The following is a 20,839-nucleotide window of genomic DNA, read 5'->3' as shown; positions in this document are numbered from 1 at the left end:
CCGTCTCTCTCCCTTATTTGTCTATCTATGCCAGTTATTCAGTAAAGGATGCTGTTGTCCCACTTGTTCTAAATGCACAACAAGTCATTAGGTTACAGGGAAAACCTCTGATCCAGGACACAATATGCTTTCTTAAGTTAGCAAAAATGATTTTAAGCCTAGAGCAATGATTCTCATAGTACTTGTAAGCCCCATTTCAGTATCACCTGTGATAATGTAACAAGTGCAAAGTTTTGTACTCCCCCACAACACTGCATGTATACTGAATCAAAATTTCTGCAATCCATTAACCCAAAAAGTTGAAGCATTTCCATCTGGGCCATTTGGATAATCTCCAGCTGATGAAACAAGATTACTTGAATTTGAAGACTTTTTGACTCAAGGGGACAACCAAGAATCCTGGTTTAGGATTTAGCTAGCAGTTTAGCAGTTGCCCTACAGTTCAACTACCAGCATGCATTGCAGCAGGACAACTTAAACACACAAGTATGTGCTTTTTTCAGATGGATATATAAATGGATAAATACAACACTTCATACTCATGTTTAAACACTATATGTGTGTGTGTGTGTGTGTGTGTAAACACTATATATGAATATAAATATAAACATGTATATATTTATATGTATATATTTATATTTAATCAAGATGTGGAAAACATTAATTATGTCTCTTTTGTCATAAAAGAAATATAATTTTTGTAAGTTACTAATATTTTTATTTTCATTGTTTCCTAACTCAGTCAATAAAAATTTCTGTGCGTACCTGTGGTATTATAGTATCAAGTACGAAGTGTTGTTGATTTGGATACCTTCAACATTGCAAGTGATATTGAAGTGAATCCTATTGAATCAGTCATTTCTTCCACAAGTTTACAGTGAAATTGAAAGTATTTTGTGCGGTCTGATCAGAATAACTAGAAATACAGCTTTGTCAACATTTAATTAAGACACCAAACAACACTCCTAAAGTGTGGAAAGAGTTGATTCCTTATGCTCGACATACATTTGAGCTATTTGAACCTTGGTCTAGCACTTAAATTGCTTTGGCCTCTGTTTTCTCAACTTTAATATGATTGGTTTAGATTAAAATGTTCTAACAGAGCTCTTCTAAGTTTTATGACTGTGTTCTGCTTGAGTCTGTCTGTTACTACTGCCCACCCTGAAGTTTATTCTATTCTAGAAATTCTCTATTAGTTATTGGTTAGATCAACCAACTGTAAAAAAAAAATAGAAATATTGCCAATCTGAACACTTTACCCACTTAAACCAATTCCTACGGGAATGTTTTTCAATCAGTGAAATAAAAATGATATTCAGTCAGTGTATGGCTATTTTCTTTAGCCAAGACAATAAAAAGTGGATTTATTATCTCCTTTCCTTTTAAAAAAAGCTTTTGTGTGGAAAAAAAATTATGACAAACTCACATAAAAACTCTTTGTGGGGTAAAATTTTCAAATAAAACTCTATTATATTGATAGACATTGAAGTTACTGCTCATCATGCAGGGACATAAATATCCATTCTGCCCAAAACAAATTTAGCAAAATCAAAATATGTAACACTAAGAACATTTCAGCTTTTCTCTAACACATGGAGCCAGCCATACATGCCAACCCGATTTTATCGCCTCTCCTCATTAAGCCTGAAAGCATATTTTGTGTTGCTTTTAGCAGCTCCTAAAATTTCTTTGTCTCTTAGCACAGCACCATAAAAGTTCCCACCTGACAGATCATAAATCGTTCTCACAGAGCATTCTGTCCCCTGGCACAGACTGGCTACATTCTATTCTCCAGATACATTACTAACAGCATTTATGCGCACACAAAACTTAGTTTCAAGATCTGGAAAATGCTTGACCCTATCCTATCAATTCATAGCAGGGAATGGTCTACTTTAGACAAAGCCTTTATTTTCAGAGAGTGAAAGGAGAGTTTCCTCTGTGATAAAATACATTTGGAAGAGTAAAGAGCAGGTTATCTGAGGCCAAGGAAATCTGGCCACACAAACATGACCTGGATATTTAGGGCTCTCTCCCATACCGTAGGATGCATAATGGTGGTTTCATCAACCCTATTTCTAGAGGATATTTAAGGACATGTAATTTATATACCACTCTGTTATATGTTTCTTCATTCCTCAAACATTCATGGAGAACCTGCTAGATCTAGACATTTTGCTAAGTGATACAATTTCAGAGAAGATGAGATCCATGCCTACAGTTATGAAAGATTTGCAGTTATGGAGGCATTTTCATTAAAATATAATAAAGGTATTGTTAAGCAAGGAGAAACTTACTCTGTGGGTGAGAAAGAAGGTCAGGAAAACTTTTATGGAGGAATTAAAGTGTGAGAAGAATTTTGAGATCTAATGAGTGTTTCTTAGGTGGTTATTAAGTAGCAGGTGATATAAAAAAGGTACACAGTTTTGAACGTATTAGTATTTCTTGGGACATTCATTCAGAACAAGTGGAAGCCATGCAGTAAATGAAGAGAGGATGAGGCTAGTGAGCTACATAAAGTCAAATACCAAAGGATTCTTGATGCTAGCATAAAGCCTTTGTAGGGCTTTTTTTCCTATGATAATGGAGAGCCAATGAGAGAAGTGACCCAGTGAAGTCAAATAGCCAGATGTTCAGGTATTCCTGTTTAGATAACAACAACAATAACAACAACAATGATAATAATAATAATAATAAACTGACTACAAAAGCAATAACAGTGGATTGCAAAAATGGCCACAAATTCTCTTCATCTATGTATGTGTGTGCCTTTGTAAAGTCTGGGGGCACCAGAGTGGCTCAGTCGGTTAAGCATCTGACTTTGGCTCAGGTCATGATCTCACGGTTGGTGGGTTCAAGCTCCATGTCGGGCTCTGTGCTGACTGCTACCTCAGAGCCCGGAGCCTGCTTTGGATTCTGTGTCTCCCTCTCTCTCTGACCCTCCCCTGCTCATGCTCTCTCTCTCTCTCTCTCTCACACAGAAATAAATTTTTTAAAAAATTAAAAAAGTTCTAATGTAAGTCTGCAGCAACTCCTAGCAAGAGGTGAAATGAGTTTCTCTAATCATTCAGTCTTTGCTTGCTCTGTGATGTTGTTTGGTTAATTGAACCATCAGAGCTATCAGAGACTTGGACATCACTTGCTACTCTTGAAAACCTCAAACTGTATGCGACACAGTCTGGGCTGGCCTCTTAGATGATGAGAGATGTATTTCCCAGTCACCCATTGTACAATTGGCCTGTTAATAGACATATATGTGAGTGAGGCCATCCTAGATCTTCTAGCCACCAGCCAAGCTGTGATGTGATTTTGTGACCTGAAAACTGATGGCAGAAACATAAGCAAGCCCAGGAAAGACGAACTGAACTACTCCAGATCAGAAAAACTAAGCATCCAACCCAAATAACTGCGTTAAATAAATGGTAGTTTTAATCCTCCGAGTTTTGAAGCAGTATTTTTTTTTTATGGAACAAAGTTAACAGATACACACAGAATATTATTTTTATGTTTATGAGATTATAGTAACTACTCCAAAATTACATATACATTACTTTATTTAATTATACACCACCTTCTGAGTTAATACTTCATCATATAGATGAGGAAACTGATCTGTAGCCATTTCTCTTATCTATTGAGTAAACTGAGCTATAGGGAAAGTAAAACAAAATAAAATAATACTGAAAAGACAGCAACATCTTAATTAGTGATGGCAGTGCTTGGTACTATGAAAATTCTATTTATCTCCAAAGGTTTTATGATACTATCAATATGAACTTCTTGATACAAATCAACTTTATAAATCAGTGTTTACCTTGTTGGTAAACTTAACTTCTGATTGGAACCACCCAGGAATATGAATGAATAAAGAAGTTATAAACTGATTATAAGAGGAAAACAATGCATAGCACATGTCCCATGTAAAGCAGGCAACCTCCACCTAATTGTTTCCATGTAAAATGTAGGCCCCAACATTCCCAATATTTCCAAAACACCTACGTTTTTAAAGTAGAAATCCTGCACTTGTGAAATATTCTAGTATTTAAATAATTGTAACTAATTAATAATAACATAAATCAAAGCTGTGTCATAAACAAAACATTTTTTGTTAGCATTTGGCTGGTGGACATCCAGTCTGTTATCTGGAACCAATACTTTTGTTGGTGGTAGGTGTTGTGGGGTTGGACTGTTGATTATTAGGCTATTTACATCTGTCAGTGTACTTCTAAGTTTAGTGGAGGTTTCTGGTCACAGGGGCAGTTTACCTGGAGGAATGAATCAAGTGGTTTGGTTTTCTACTGAAGAAGAATACCATTTGGGAACTATCCTGACACAAGAAAGAGTGGACACTTAGCACTTCCAACTAGAAGTTGCACCTTCAAAGCTTAATACAGTAAATGTTTCCTAGCAATAATCCAGGAAATATCTGGCCCTTTACCCTCAAAGAACCCTGTCTTATTTCCGTGTTCCTAACCCTCCCTAAGATAGTCACATTCTTGGCAGGTTAACCAACTCTCTTGCATTTACCGCCAAAAGCATGTCCAATTATTCTTGATTTTCAGTAACTTAATCCTACCCATACTTTCTTTAAAAAAAAAAAAAAAAGTCTCATGCTATTTTCTTGGGGCCCTGCCTGTCCCTCTCTGGCTACTTCTCAAAGCTCTGAATTGTCCATGTCTATGAGACAACTCAGGAGCTTCTCCCTCACTCTGCACCTCTGCAGGGGCATAAGAGAAACGTGAGACATCTAAGTCAACCCCAGTTCTGGTAAGACATTATCCAGTACTAACGTCCAGCAATGAGAAAGTGCCAAATGGCGATAGCAGGGACCACGCAAATCCATAGAGGATCTGTGACTTGGCAAACTTCATTGTTTCTAACTTTTTTTTCAACAACTCTTGCTTCCTCTTTGCTACCAGGCCATCTGCCCTGTGCAGGTGACAGTGGCAAATGGGCTGGAATTTTAATGTCTTCATTGTATTGATTTCCATTTATTTTGATCTTTACAGTCCTTTCTCTTTGCCAGAGAAAGTTTTGACCAAGGGAAATGCTATTCAGAGTTGGTTTCTTTCTAAGCTGTAACACTTTAAAACACACTGGTAAGTAATAAGACAAGTGACAGATAAAGGTCAAAAGACTACTGATCAAGGGTAAGTTGTAGGAAAGCACATCAAGGCAGAGTTAGAAAGAAAAGCAAAGCCTGGTGCCCAGGTCCATGTTTTTCCTCTCGGGTCTGTCTCAGGCTCTGAAAATAATCATACCTTTAGACAAGAGAATTTGACTTTGCAGAATTTCAGCTAAGGGACTCAGAAAATTCAAGATTAAGTCAGTTGTATTTTGATTCCACTCTGGTCTATGCAACAGTACTCGAAACATGTCTCATGCCTTTACCACCTGTTTTCATAACTAACCCTGTTTCAATCACCTGTCAGTTGTTTATTTCCTTCAGACACGAGGTCACAACTTTCTTATTCTAGGTTCTTCCATGATTGGAAGATTCCTAAAACCCAGTGAAGTTTTTGGAGCCTATTACTTATTGAGAATTTCTCCTAATGTTTTTATGTATTCATTTTCTAAAATTCCTTATCCATCAGTGTCTAGTTTTTTCCCTCCATTTGAACACTTGTCCATAAACTCTCATTATACTTGCTCTATACCAATTAACTTTTAATACCTTTTCAAGAAGTTGGTTATCTATGCATTTAACATTTAGATATGCCCCAATTAGTTTCAGGGCAAATCAGTAGACACAAGCCCTTCTTCCATCTCTGCTTCCATTTAGCATTTTTGATCTGATGTTATTTTAGTATAATGTGTCTAGGTGTGGCTTCTTTTCATTTATTCTTTTTGGATAGAATGTGGTAAATCACATCAGGTCAACAACTTTTGTAACACCTAGAAAATAGATAACATACAAATATTGTATTTTAAAATACATAAGAGGGTTATGAAAGTAATGAAAGCTACATAGATTAAAATTCCAGAGAGGAAAGAGTGGGATTTGGAGTGAGTTAACATTCACAGCCCATTATTCTTTCTTGAAAGCATTTGTACATTCTAGGCATTGACCAAAGATAAGATTTGCCCTGGGCAGTAGGATTCTACTGAAGAAAAGAGAAAACAAGAGAGAGGTTTTTAATGTTTGCACAGGCTGATGAAACAGGCTGGAAAGTAATGGGGCCCCCAAAATGCAGCTGGTTTCCCCTACAGAGCATTTTCTAAGTTCTGGGTAGCATGGGAGTTTAGGGATCTAGACCAGAAACTTCTAAAATGCAGCAAGAAATCTCTTGTGGTCTCTTAGTATTTTGAAAATAAAGTTCAACCAAAAGGACTCAAACTGTGTTAGTCTCTTCTGAAGCCTTTGGGATAGAAACTAAAAAGCTAGGATTAAAACTCTAGAGGGCAGGAGTGAATCTGCTAAATTCAAACCCCAAGGATGCCACATTCTAGAAACAAATGAATCCATGGTGGGCACTCTTACTAATACTGAAGCACAACATAGAACATTCTAATCCCCGGCTGTGATGATTAGTTGCTCATCCTCTCTTTCTAACAGAGGACAGAGTGGACACTCTCTGGGGGAAAGTTGCATCATTCACAGTCTCTTGTGATTCTTAGTACCACAAAAAGTCATGAAACATGAAGAGCCAGGAAAATGTATCTGAAAATCAAGACAAAAGACACATAATGGAAGCAGACTAGCAGATAATCTAAATATTGGTTTCAGCAAGCAAGAATGTTGAAACTACCATTTCAAGCACATTAATCTTTTTAGAGTTTATTGAATCTCTTTGATATGTTTCAATATTTCTGGAATTTTTCTCAGCCATTGTCATTTTGAATAGTACCTCTTCCCTACTGTCACCTCTGAAATCTGGTTAGATATATTGTGAATGTTATTATCCTATCCAATCTATATCATGTTCTTTAAACTTGGATTTTTAATTTTATTTTTATCTGTTTTTCTTCCATTAGAATATATGCTTCTTTAGGATATGGATTTTAAATCATTTTTTTATTGATGTATCTTTAGGACACTAAAAAGTCATTTAATCTAATAATTCTACAGAGTATTCTGACTGGAGGAAAATAATGCCTCTGAAAAATATAAGAATAAAGTATCTGTACAAAATTCTTTTTTTTTAATGTTTATTACTTTAGAGAGAGAGAGAGAGAGACAGCACATGAGAAGGGGAGGGGCAGAGAGAGAGGGAGACAGAATCTGAAGCAGACTCCAGGCTCCGCAAGCTGTCAGCACAGAGCCCGATGCGGGGCCTGAACTCACAAAATGCGAGATCATGAGCTGAGCCAAAGTCAGACACTTAACCAACTAAGCCACCCAGGTTCCCCTATCTGTACAAAATTCTGAATGATACATACAACAAACTCAGGTATGCGCTTCAAATTAAGCAATAAAAACCATCATACTAAAATAGTGAAAGACTAGAAATGTATCTATTAAAATATAAATAAACTAATAGTTAATATTTATTAAATGCTTACTTTGTGCTTCTATTCCACCCCTATTACTCTATACTGCTTTAGCAGTATTATGACATAACATAATCTTAGAACTCTTATTTAAAGCAAAAATATAAAATAAAGGAAATTAATAAAATAATAATTATTTGTGCCTATTATAGTTTTCTATTCAGAAAACTTTAGACTATCAGCTGAAAATCCATTAAAGTTAATAAGACTTAAATAAAAATAAAATAAAATTAATAAGAGAGTTAAATAAAATGACTGAGTACAAAATTAATTAGAAAATATTTCTACATGCTAGCAACACTTGTTTTAAAAATACATTAGAAAAATTATCCATAATACAAATTCAAATAATATATTTGAATAATGTAAAGAAAACTTACAGGAACTAAGCATAAAAGAAAACTTGGTTGAGACATTTTAAAAAATAAAAGGAAGCAAATGAAGAACTATTACACCCCTGACTAAGAAGGCTGGATGTTATAAAGATGACATTATTTTCAAATTTATTTATGGCAGTGTTTCCAAATGAGAACTGCTTAGGACAATGATTTAGAATACATCGGTGTGGACAAAATATACATACACACAAATCCACACACGTATGCACACATCTTATGACAAAGAAGTATGGGAAAAGCTACTTTTTATCTTTACTGGCAATCATATGGAAATTCAATCATTGGTAGCTCTCAGGTCATCTGTCATAGTAAATCTTCAGTAAATACAGCTTTTTCAACCAAGACTTAATGAATACATGTCTTTGATTGCATCCTATTAACCTATGACATAGTGTTGTGCAAAATAACATTTGGGGGACAAAAGTGCTAACTAGTAGGTTTAAACCTAATATAAATCAAAATCTCAGTAGCAATTTGATGTTAATCTTAAAGTGATTCTGATGTTTCACTGACTGAACACTCAGTGGTCACTAGTATAAACCATTTTACAAAGTTATTATTATGAGAAACTTCTCCTTTCAGATATTAAAACATAGTTCAAATTAGTAATAACTAGAAGATTATTTTGGAAATAGATGGAAATATATTAGACCAGAAATTCCTCTGTAGTAACCTATCCATTAATAAATCTCTCCTGAGGAGTTAGTGGGTCAGGATAGTGTACTTCTGTGTATGCCTTAGTTTATCTAAGAACCTCATATCCATAGAGAAGAAATAATAAGTCTTTGGAAAAGAGAAAGATAATTTATTAAAGGACATTAGAAAATTGGTTGCTTGGGTAAGCCATCAAACCTTATATAAAATCTCATGTAATGTATCAACACAAATAATTCCATATTGGTATTCAGAATAGTTGTTAACTATAAAAATACAGAAAATATTTGTGAACTATAAAAAATATATTTGGATGGGCAGATCAATCTAAGTTGAAAAATAATAAAGGAATGGGTGAAATAGGTAATAGGGATTAAGGAGTACACTTATGATGAGCACTGAGTAAGGTATAGAATTGTGGAATCACTATATTGTATACCTAAAACTAATACAGCACTAGAATCAAAATTTTAAAACTTAATAAAAACAAATATCATAAATTTCTGATCATATATTTTCATAATATATTTGACTATATTTTCAAAGAAAAAATAAAGGATGAATAGATTTGACATCATAACAATGAAAACATTTATTTCCTAAAAATTAGATACAAAACAGAAAAAAGATCATATTAAATTAAATATTAAAAGTAATAATTATTCATAAAAATGCACAAATATTTATATTTTGAAAGATTTTGTGCCGTCAGATAAACATTCTAAGATGAGCAGCAATAGATAGGAAAATTTAAATAAATAAGTATAAATGCAAATGTACACTTTACATGCACATTTTTGTTCATGAGATGTATATGAATATCATGTTTTAAAAATAATGTACATATTAAATGCATTAGAGAATGTTATATAGCCCACCTTCTTTTGAATGGAATCCTGAAAGCCTGTTTTATTGATCAGGCATAACATACCTCTCAAAAGAAATATTCTAGATCATTTCAAGGAACTGCATAATGACCACATAGCAATAACCTCTATAGCCATGAAAACCCAATGGCAAGTAATGGGTTTTCCTGTCTTTGAAGCTGACAGTGAGTTGAAGAAAACAAAGTAGAAAAGGAGAGGCCAGAGCACCTGGTTGACTTTTGCAGTTTGGATTTCTTTGTTCTTTTGTCTTCTGATTTAACTAGCTGTTGACTTGGTTCTGCAAAACACTAAAGAGTGAACCTGGTGATAGGTGTAGGAAAGTTTGGGCAAGGGGAAGGGAATTAATTGGTCAGTGGATTTCTCCAAAGAAGGTAACTGAATCAACAACAGACTGCTTACGTGAGAAAAGAAAAGTGGACCTCAGCTTTTCTTGTCAAAGAAATGCAACAAACAAACAAATAAAAACAAAAAATAGCCCCATTAATTTAGGACTGGATCTTAGTCATGGTTCTCTCTCACACTACCACCAACCAGATATTACAGATTATCTCTGGAAAAGGGCATTTGGGAGAAATAGGAGGCCTATGGGTGGCTGTACACCAACTTCTTCAATCACATGGACATCAGCAATGCCACCTGTAGTTTGATTTCCATAATTCATGATGTTCCTTTTACTGCAAAACTGAAAATTCACAGCAAATTATTATAAACAAGCCATGCTCTCCAGAATGGTCCCTCCTGAAGTGAAGCCATGGTTGCCATAAAGTTGAAAGCAGGTCTTCAGAGGCCATCTCTGGGATTCTTAGAACATTCATGAACAAGCTTGCCTTTTCATTAGAATACATTAGAAAGATTCTTCAACTCATACTGAAGGGACTTTTTCCCCCTCAGTTACTGATAGTGATGGCAGCCACATTGCCTACTGTGTATTCCCCGAAATGGGATATACCCACTGAGTAACTCAGGCTCTGTGAACACAGTTTTTGAGCTGAGACAGCAGGGGGCTGTGCCTGGGGACATGCGTATCAAGACAAAGCAGTGATCAACAAACAAAAGACAAGAAGCCTAAGTGAGAATGTAGAGAAATTGGAACACTTATACACCATTAATAGGAATGAGAAGCAGTGTAGTCACTACAGAAAACAGTAGAGTGGCTCCTCAAAAATTAAAACTAGAATTACCATATGACCCATCAATCACAATTCTTCATTTATCCAAAAGAATTGAAATCAAGATCTTAAAGAAATACTAGCATTCCAATGTTCATTGTATCATTATGTTTAATAGCTAAGATATAGCTATTAAATATAGCTATGGAAATAACCCACATAAATGCCCAACAACAGATGAATGGATAAAGGAAATGTGGTATACACATATAATGGAATACTATACAGCCTTAGAAGAAAGAAGAAATTCCATGTTATGTGACAACATGGATAAACCTGGAGGACATTATGTTAAGCGAAATAAGTCAGTCACAGAAGAACAAATACTGCCTGATTCCACCGAAGTATGATGTATCTAAAATAGTCGAACTCAAAAATCAAAGAGTGGAATGGTGGGTTGCCAGGGACTGGGATGGGGGGAGGAAATGGGTGACAATTAAGAGGCATAAAGTTTCAATAGGCAGGACGAATAGGACCTAGAGATCTACCGTACAACGTTGTACCTTTAGTCAACCATTATATATTACACACTTTAAAATTTATTAAGAGAGTATTTCTCATGTGAAGTGTTCTTACCACAATAATATAAAATTTAAAAGAACAAAAAGCTCTAATTTGCCTGTTTACATTAATCAGCTGTTGAGAACTGGTTTTCCAAAGTGCCAACCCTAGATTTTTCTCCCCATAACATTTTCACACCTTTCACTCTTCCTGATGGAGAGTGTTCTCTTGATTGCCATTTTTTGTAGCCAGAGGGCCCTGTATATACTTCCTCTCCTTACTTTGTACATCCAGCTGGGCAAAGCTTATTCTGTTTTATGTACCATAATCTGTCATGGCTGATTTTGTTATAACAAGATCTGAACAGATGGGGAATGGTTTGCTCAAGAATTACTTGCAATATGAGTGACCTATAGAAAAAAATTGGGAACTGGAATGCAGTCATTGCAATAAAATCCCAAACTCGTTATCTTCCCCACAGGATGCCCGTGTATCTCGCCCCCCACATGAAGGTGTTAATGACTAATCCAGAGACCTATAAAGAAGTCCAGTCCTCTGGTAACTAGCACATGCACAAACAAAGGAATAAGACAGCAACGAAGAAAGGCAGTAATAATTCTTTGTCATAACTTGTCTTTCTGATTTTTTTTCTTATCAAGTGACATATACTTAAAAGTTAACAAATACGATCAGTTAACAATGGAATGGAAATGCTGCAAATAAGGCAATTTCCTTAGAACTGGAAAATCTCCAGAATTAGACAGACTCCCATCAGCATTTAATAAACTTTTTTTAACACCTACTGAGTCCAATTTCATAGTCTTTCAAAGTTCTCACTAAGCATAATGGGGAAGATAATCAGAAACCCTTATGGACAATATGCTGTCTGAAAAGAGTATTGAAAAAAAAAAAGATCAGGCAATGAGGGTGCCATTAATCCTCTAATCCAACTGCCCATATTTATGTTGATTTTACCCCAAAAATGTCATTTTAAGTTGTTAATGCCTCCGCCTCCATTCCAAAGAGGCCATACAAATAAATTAAAAAATCCTTCTCTGCATAAGTTCTCTGTGGTTTAGTATGTTTTACAGTGACTGCTCAATTAGAACCAGCCTGAAGCCATTTCTATATTTAAAAAATTACAACATTAACCATATGATCTTTGAACAGCATTTATGATCCAACAACATATTCCCTGCTGTTCCTAAAATAACGTGAGTGGTGAAAATAAAGAAAGTGAAGGCAAAGGGAGCTTTCACTGTTTATGTTATATCATGGGCTTCTCCTTCTGAAATGCACTACTGCTTTTTCTCTCCTTACCTGTCTCTAGACATTGTCTCTTCTCCACGAAGCCTTCTCTGATACTATGCCTCTGTATTAAAATACAGGCATTTTTTTTTTTTCAAATCAAATATACATGTTTGATTAAACTGTGCTGCTATTGTCCTTTTCTGTTTTAGGAGAAACAGTTTTTTTCTGTACAAGTAAAATTAATTATTTGAAGGTTGAGACCACTGACCTTCATTTCCCATAGTTTGTACTAAATAACACTAAAGCAAGAAGTGCTAATTTCTATAGTCAATACATAATAATAGAGCATTAATATCTAAATTTCATTTTTTATGGTCAAATGATTCACATCATGCCTATTGGAGAAAAAAAACAAGAGGGATAGAGATAGATCATTTACTGATGGTTAGATCTGAAGCTGCTTCATAAGTTGGGGTAACAACAGATTTGAGAAAGTACCTTGAATTTTCAGCAGCCCTCCCCTGTCAGTTCAATGCTTTCAGACAAGGTGACAGAAGTGTAAAACTTGTCATCCTTAGGTTATATCTGTGCCCTTTACCCTGAGTTTGGCATGGTTAAAAATCTAGGGCTTTACTAATTTGGAAACTTTCCCCACCATGACTCACAAACTTTGCCAATCATGTTCCACAGCCACTGCAAAAAATGAATCACCAGGGTAATAACACTCAACATTTCAATAGCTCTTTATCCATGTTAGTTAATTATCCTGCAACGCAGAAAATGACAATGGTTCTTATTTAAGAGGAAAATGAATGGTTTTGCTAAAGTTGGGAAAGTCAGTGAAATTGGTCTCTAGAATACTGGCACTTTATGTCACACACATCCAGGAAAATATATTTGTTCCCCTCTCTTCTCTCCCAGACACTCAGCAACAAAGACTTTTATTTCCCCTGTTATGTTGCCATCCATTTACCATTACCATTACCATTTACCAAAAATTCTGGTAACTATTCTTTCAATTTCATCTGATGAACCCTTCCACGAATAACATAAACATCACCAAACACTTGAGAGCCATAGGGCTAATGACTCTGGCTTTGTTTAAAGCCATAAAGATTTGTGGTTTGAACAGATGAAGAAGCTGTAGGAGAAATCCAGAGGATTCTTGCTGCTTGCCAACCAAGTCTTCCTCCCCTGAGCACTCTCATTACTCATTAGTTCACCACCGTCACCACCCCACTGCCACACACACACACACACACACACACACACACACATTCACAGCCACACCCACATGCACCCACACCCACTGTTTTCATCAGTCTTGATCCATTAATCTCCTTTCCTCTTCAGTATAAAACAAATCTAAATCCCTTGCCTCGTACTTATGAGCATAGTTGAGATGGGGTAGAATTTATCAAAGGTTTATTAGAGACTAAAAAATGAGTAGAGGAGAAATATATATGACTGCCACTTCACTTTCTTCCCAGCAAGTTACTTCGCTGTTCTTTCTGAAGTGGGAGTGACAAGGAAAGTTAAGAGCAAAAGCAGAATTTTCTCTGAATTCTATGGGCTTTTAATATACTTCTAAATCTGACTGCTGCTGGTGTTTGTGTCTATATGTCTCTGTGTGAGCGTGTGTGTGTGTGTGTGTGTGTGTGTGTGTGTATGCAAACCCAGTTCAGCCAATTAGAGGACAGCCTTCAGAATATATATTCTAGTAAGTAGGTAGGTCAGCAGAGACATTTTTTTCTCTCTTTATTGAAATAGAGAAAAATATCTATTATATATGTCATGTCCAGTGCTCAGAAGAGAAACTATTAACTTTTTGTCACATCAACTATAATCTTTTTCTAAGGAATAAGTATTCTTCATCCCACATTCTTTGCTCCATTCTTTGCCCTTACTCCCTAGAGGTGCACACTATTATGAATTATATGGGTATCTTTCCTCTTAGTATATTGCTTATTTTGCTTGATCATTTTTTGCTGTCTGCTTTACCTTTACACACACAATGTTAATTACATATCAAGGGCTTTTGGAGTATGTTTTATTTTCATTTTTTAAAAAAATTTTTATGTATTTTGAGAGATAGAGAGAGAGAAACATGAGCAGGGGAGGGGCAGAGAGGGAGGGAGACACAGAATCTGAAGCAGGCTCTAGGCTCTGAGCTGTCAGCACAGAGCCCAACATGGGACTCAAACTCATTAACTGTGAGATCATGACCTGAGCCAAGTTAGACCCTTAACCAACTGAGCCACCCAGGTGCCCCTGAAGTATTTCAAATATATATAAACTTAGTATATATTTTAAATATTGTTATAACTTGCTAACTTTCTTCAACATTATGCTTTCTAAATTTCTTCAGGTGGATGATAGGTATATACATTCATGCATATACACATATATATGATGCAGAGAGAGAGACAGAGAGGAGAGAAATACAGAAAAAGAGAGAGAGAAAGAGGAAAGAAATATAAAAAAGAAAAAAATGAAGAAAAGAAGGAAGTTAGGGAGGGAAGAAGACAGGGAGGGAAAGAAGGAGGGAAGAAAGGAAGAAAGGGAGGAAAGAAAGAAAAAATATTCTTATTTTTGATATCCACTATGAGTTTTGAATTGAGAATGTGAGAATGGGTCTTCCTTCCCAGTTCTACTTAGTTCATAGTTTGTTATTTTACCAGTTCACTTCTCCACTGATTTATAACTATACCAATCATACTCCATTTCCCTATAGATATGTGGTTCAGTCTCTTGACCCTCACTTCCCTTCCACTTATGTATTTGTTACCACCACATTATTATCACACATTACTATAATTACAGAATATCCTATTTTTGAAAAAAGAAAGATTCATTCTCTTTTCCTATTTAAAATTCCCTTGGTTGTTCTTGAACCTTTACTTTTCCATGGGAATTGTGGTGAAATTAGTTTGGGTAAGTTTTTCGTGATTGTGGGAAAAATCGTTGCCACAAAAAGTACAAAAACACATACCTTGGTAACAAATAGTATGTTAATGGCTCTATTAGGGTTCCCAGACCCAATTCCAATGTGAGGGCCACCCTCCTCACCCTGACACACACACACAACAATTAATTCTCAGACAACAGCTGGGTGTCAGCTCAAGTCTGACACTATCTACCTGGAGATAGCATCAGATTCTATACATTAAGGGTTCATACCTGTAAGAGTGCCTGTCATCTACTGTATTTTCTGGATGCCAGTTATAAGTCCAGATCATTACCTATGCTTCTGATCCACGAGCTACAGCTTGGTGGTTCAGAGGTTCTAACCTCCTTCTTATATTCCATTAATTTGTTATAATGGCTCACAGAACTCAGGGAAACCATTACTAATGCTTGCCCATTTATTAAAGGACATGAAAAAGGATATGAATCAATAGCCATATGAAGAGGTATATAGGGAAAGATATGGGGAAAGAACACAGAGCTTCCATACCCGTTCCAGGCATGCCGTTCTCCCTGAATCTCCATGTGTTCACCAACCTGGAAGCCCTCTGAACCCTCTTCTTTTTGGGTTTATGGAGGCTTCATTGCATAGTCATGATTAACTAAGTCATTGGCCATTGGCTGATTCAGCCTCCAGCCCCTTTCCCTGCTCTAGAGGTCTGGAGGAAAGGTATGGGGCTGCAAGGTGGGGGGAATGGGTCAAGTGGGCAAGCGGCTTTCAGGAGGGCATTTGTTGGGATGAGCACTGGATATTATATGTAGGTGATGAATCACTACATTCTATTCTTGAAATAATTCTTGCACTATATGCTAAGTAACTTGGATACAAATTAAATAATAATAATAATTAGTAATAATAAATAAACTTTAAAAAATAAAATAAATAAAATAAAATAAAAAAATAAAACAAAATAAAATAGGGGCACCTGAGTGGCTCAGTTGGTTAAGTGTCCGACTTCAGCTCAGGTCATGATCTCAAGGCTAGAGATTTCAAGCTCCACATCATGCTCTGTGCTGACATCTCAAAGCTTGGAGCCTGCTTCAGATTCTGTGTGCCTCCCCCACTTGTGCTCTGTCTCTCCCTCTCTCTCAAAAATAAATACACATTAAACACTTTTAAAATAAAATAAAAAGAAAGTTCCAACCTTCTAATCTCATCATTTCCTCCTTACAACTAGACCCTCACACTCCCTGCCTAAGGCAAGATGCAAAACCTACCTTCACTAACATAACAAAAAAAGATTCCTTTATTGCTATTAACAGTTCCAAAATTCCAACGGTTTGGGAGCTGTGAGCCAGAAACTGTGGGAAAAGACCAAATATATATATATATGAGAAATACATTTTGGTCTTCTGAAGGCATTTCTTATATCATAATATCACAATGACACTATGACCAATCCCACTCATAAGAGTGCCTCTTTTACTAAAGTGTAACAGGCCACCAGGCACAGTTTAACTGGGACTTTTTAAAGCAAATGGTTCTACTTCTGTTCTCTCGTTCCTTGGAGGAGCAATCAGAGTGGTGGCAGGCAAGAAAGCAGGCAGCTATCCATCCACGGGAGGACTTTTCAGAAATGCAGAAATTCCTACTGTGGAAAGGTCAAGGCTGGGAAGTGTCAAGACCTGGAAACAGCAACCCTGTGGAGGAATTATTCCCATATCTACTTATTAAGGAAGGACAAATGCCAGAATATTTTCCATTCATATTTATGAGCTTTCAATTTAAATAGGTAACTGAGATTTTTGAGCCATTATCAGCTCCCATTAAGGCTCTGATAACAGAATAAAAGAAGGCTAGATCAAGAGGTGTGGGAAGTTTATTCCCTTCACCGAGCAGCAGGCTTTCTTTCCTGCACCCATTCAACAAAGGTGGTGAAATGCCTTCTAGGTAATAACTACAAGGAAAACACTGGGAGTTTGGGAAGACCAGGTAGAGGCTTTGTTCAATGTCCAGGGGCTGGACAATGTCTCGTTTCTTGGGAGGGGTTGGTGAGGGGAGAGTGTCAAGAAGGAAAATGAATTACCATACAGGATCTTCATCAATCTTATCCATGGCCTTTTAGCACAAATAGAGGCAGGTAAGTGTGCTAACTCTACCATGTTACAAGGACAGTGTATCATCACAAAATTACTAATTTGTTGCTGGCGACAGTACAATTTACACATCTCCAGTCCCATCTCTAATTGTCTGACACTTATTTGGTGCTGAAAAGAAGCACACAGCAGGAGAGGGTCTGAGAGGCAAGCCAATCAGTTGAAGGCTTTCAGAAGCCACAATGGCTATACTCCTGGCTTGTAAGACTTCATAAGGAAGGTTTTCAAAGGGGAAACAAAGCCCCCTTTCTGCTGGGGAAAGGGATTTTTGAATCAGAAAACATTGTTTGATAGAGACAATATAAAAGTTGGGACAATTTCTACTTTTTCTTACTCATAAGGCTTTTGTGAGGGAATTTGAGATCATGGAAAAACGTTTGTGAACCCAGAATCCTGGCAGATGTGAGGGAAGCAGACTTGTCTTGGGAACTGTGTTATTAATCAGAGCTGGAACTCTCCAGCTCATTGGATAATCCATTGACACCATTTTTTCTGTAGCAATCCCTCTTGGGGATTGCCACAACTTGTCTTTTTGTTTTGTTTTGTTTTTAATACTGCTAGATAGCTAATCGGCCCTAGACTTCCTGTTTTCATCCCCTCTAAATATTTTGGCATATAGGCAAGGAACAAAGGAGAGTGTCATACCCTTTTCTAGTGCCACCAAGGCAACTGGGAGCTTCTGGAGTTAAAGAAGCCCCACCCTGGAAGCATCAAAGTCATAAAGAGCTGCATATAGCAAGTGTAGGGCCTCTTTGCCAGCCCCCAAAGACCACAAAAGGGATGAAGAACAGTAAGCTGGGAATACCTTACCTCCAAAGTGAAATGCAGGCAACAGTCACTTAAATTGCAAAGGCATGTTGCAAAGCTGAAAAGTGTTCAAAAACCTATGAAGATGAATTATATGAATACTTTGTGGAATTAAAAGATAGCCCTTGTTAACAAGAAAATTTGAATGTCTTCTAGGAGTTTATACACACAAGGACACATGCACATTTGTGTGTGGAGGGAGAATTAACATTACAAAGTAATAAGGTGTTTGATCAGCTGTCAAATATATAGGTGCTCACATAAACAGACTGTAGGATTTCAGTGAATGAAGGAACTCCTTCCTGCTGAGGAGCAGGCAAGGTTCCATGGGGAGGCCTCATTTAGATTTACCTTAAACTGCAGGCTAATATATGTATACATATGAAAAAGACAAGCAAGATATAGCCAGATCAGTTGGGAATATCATTAGTGAAGATTTTAAAAAAGAAACTGAGCTATCTTTGTGTAGAAGGCAGTGGGAGCATTCCATTTAAGTGGAAGCAAAGGATCTGTGCAGACGATAAAAGCAGATAAATCTTGAGAAGAGTCATTTAGCAAGATTGCAGAGGTCCTTCATTACCTGAATAAAAGAAAGGGCCATGAGGATTAGGGAGGAAGGGTTCAGTCATCATGCATAGCATCAAGCAGCTCCAACACAGACACTGAATGAAAGGAAGATTAGTCCCAGGGAAATCAGAAACGTTGGTTTCTTCCAGAGGCTGCTAGTCAATTAAATGTGATTTTATATGTTTTAAATTCATTAGAATATTCAGTACTTTAATAGTTCTGATTAAATAAGCTTGTGGAAAACAAGCTTCACTTTGTGACAGTTTAACTTTGTTGAATTATTTTATTAGCTCTATGAGATAATATTCTAAAAGAGTCAGCAATGGGTTAACTTGCCAAAACCTCAACAAGATTTGAAACCATTTCATAAACTATCAAAAAGTAATGGAAAAATAGTTTACATCTATCCTGTATCAAATCATCAGTCATCAAAATAACATGCAGCAAAAAGTCAGCAAGATGTGTAAACTTGGGTCAGAGATGGGTCATAGTGAAGCCCAACCTTATACTGCGCATTACTGTGTATAGTACAGTCCCGTAGTGACTGTGAGAGAGGGCCACATAACCAATCATGTGGCAGGTGATGGATCATGATACTTTCAGTCTGTTCTAATCAAATGCTTATCACTAACTTAGTCGACATTTAAGACTATAAGACATTTAAAAGAGGAAACAAATATGGTTTCAACAATGGAAAATGGCCCTTAAAAGTTAATTTATTAGAATTGTTTATCCAGAGAGTTGCCCATTAATATTTACCAAGAGTATATTAAATTTATCTGGAGATTATGAGCAACTGAGAAGCCTCCGATGAGAAAGGCTGAAAGGGGAAAAAATGATAATACAAATTGGGAACCAAATTTCAAACTATGTATGTACTTCTTCCAGAGATTCATTTATTCAATTAAATATTTACTGTCTATGATATGGTAAGCACCATTCTAAATATTGAAAATATAGCAATGAACAAAAATAGTGTCTGTCTCCCTGAAGTTTTTATTCTAGAAGGAGACACAGATAAGAAGAAACAAACAAAAAATGAAGTTAGTGTTATGTCAAGGAATGGTAAATTCCATGAAGAAAAATTAAGCAAGGTGAGATGATAGAGAGGTTCATAGGCATTTTGTTAAATAAGGTGGTCAAGAAAAGCTAACCTTTAGGAAGAAACCAGACCTAAGAGAGGAAGATCGTCCTGCAAATATCTGGGAGTAGATTATCAAAAGCAGAAGGGTTGATAAGTATAAAATCTTAATGTAGAATTATGTTTCCTGGAGTGGGGGAAGAGAAAACAGCCAATAAATCTAAAGGAGACAGAGGTAGAGACAGTGGTTGATGAGGCTGGAGAGTTAGACAGTGGGTCAAATGCAGGAGCATTGAGTTAAAGTTAAGAACCTTAAATTTTCATCAAAATACAAAGGAAAGCTTTAGGAAGGTTTTATGCAGAAAGTTGATATCATTTGATTTACCTTCTAGAGGGTTCATTCTAGCTCCTTTGTGAAAAACAGGCAGAAGGAGGAAAGTACAGAAGTAGGGACACAATAGTCCAGGTAAGAGATTTGAAAACTTGAACTATGGTGGTAGCTATGGATATGGTGAAAAATTATCAGTTTGGGGATAGCATTTGAAGTTAAGGCCAACAGGATGGATTGCATGCTGGGAGAGTGAGAAAAAGGAATCAAGGAATATCCAGTTTACAGTTGAGATTAAATGTCCTGACACCATGTCTTGACAGGGACCCAAGAGGAAGAACACACTGATGGTGGGGATGGCATTGAAAAGTGGACACAGTGAGTAGGTACTTTATTTAAGTCTGGAGTTCCTCAAAATTCTGGGCTGCAAAGAAGACTTTAGAGCCTTCTGCATGTAGATGGTTATTTAAAACAATGGTACTGGGGTAACTGGATGGCTCAGTTGGTTAAGCATCCAACTCTTGATTTCAGCTCAGATCATGATCTCGTGGTTCCTGCTAGTGCAGAGCCTGCTTGGGATTCTCCCTCTCCCTCTCTCTCTGCCCCTCCCCAAATTGCACGCACACACGCACTCACACTCT

The 20,839-nt window shown here is 36.5% G+C and overlaps 1 long non-coding RNA gene across 1 annotated transcript in view; it reads left to right on the top strand.

Moving 5' to 3' along the window:
• LOC144239978 (uncharacterized) overlaps positions 1-20,579 on the top strand; it is a 107,423-nt gene extending 86,844 nt beyond the window's left edge. Inside the window, exon 3 of the long non-coding RNA XR_013337533.1 lies at positions 20,522-20,579. This is a non-coding gene — a long non-coding RNA (uncharacterized LOC144239978). The remainder of the gene's footprint in view (positions 1-20,521) is intronic.
• Positions 20,580-20,839: the final 260 nt, after the last annotated feature.

This window comes from Crocuta crocuta, unplaced genomic scaffold, assembly GCF_008692635.1.
Source record: "Crocuta crocuta isolate KB4526 unplaced genomic scaffold, BGI_CrCroc_1.0 scaffold246, whole genome shotgun sequence".
NCBI lineage: Eukaryota > Metazoa > Chordata > Mammalia > Carnivora > Hyaenidae > Crocuta > Crocuta crocuta.
The sequence above is the reverse complement of the archived record's forward strand: the minus strand, read 5'-3'. Positions and strand labels throughout refer to the sequence as shown.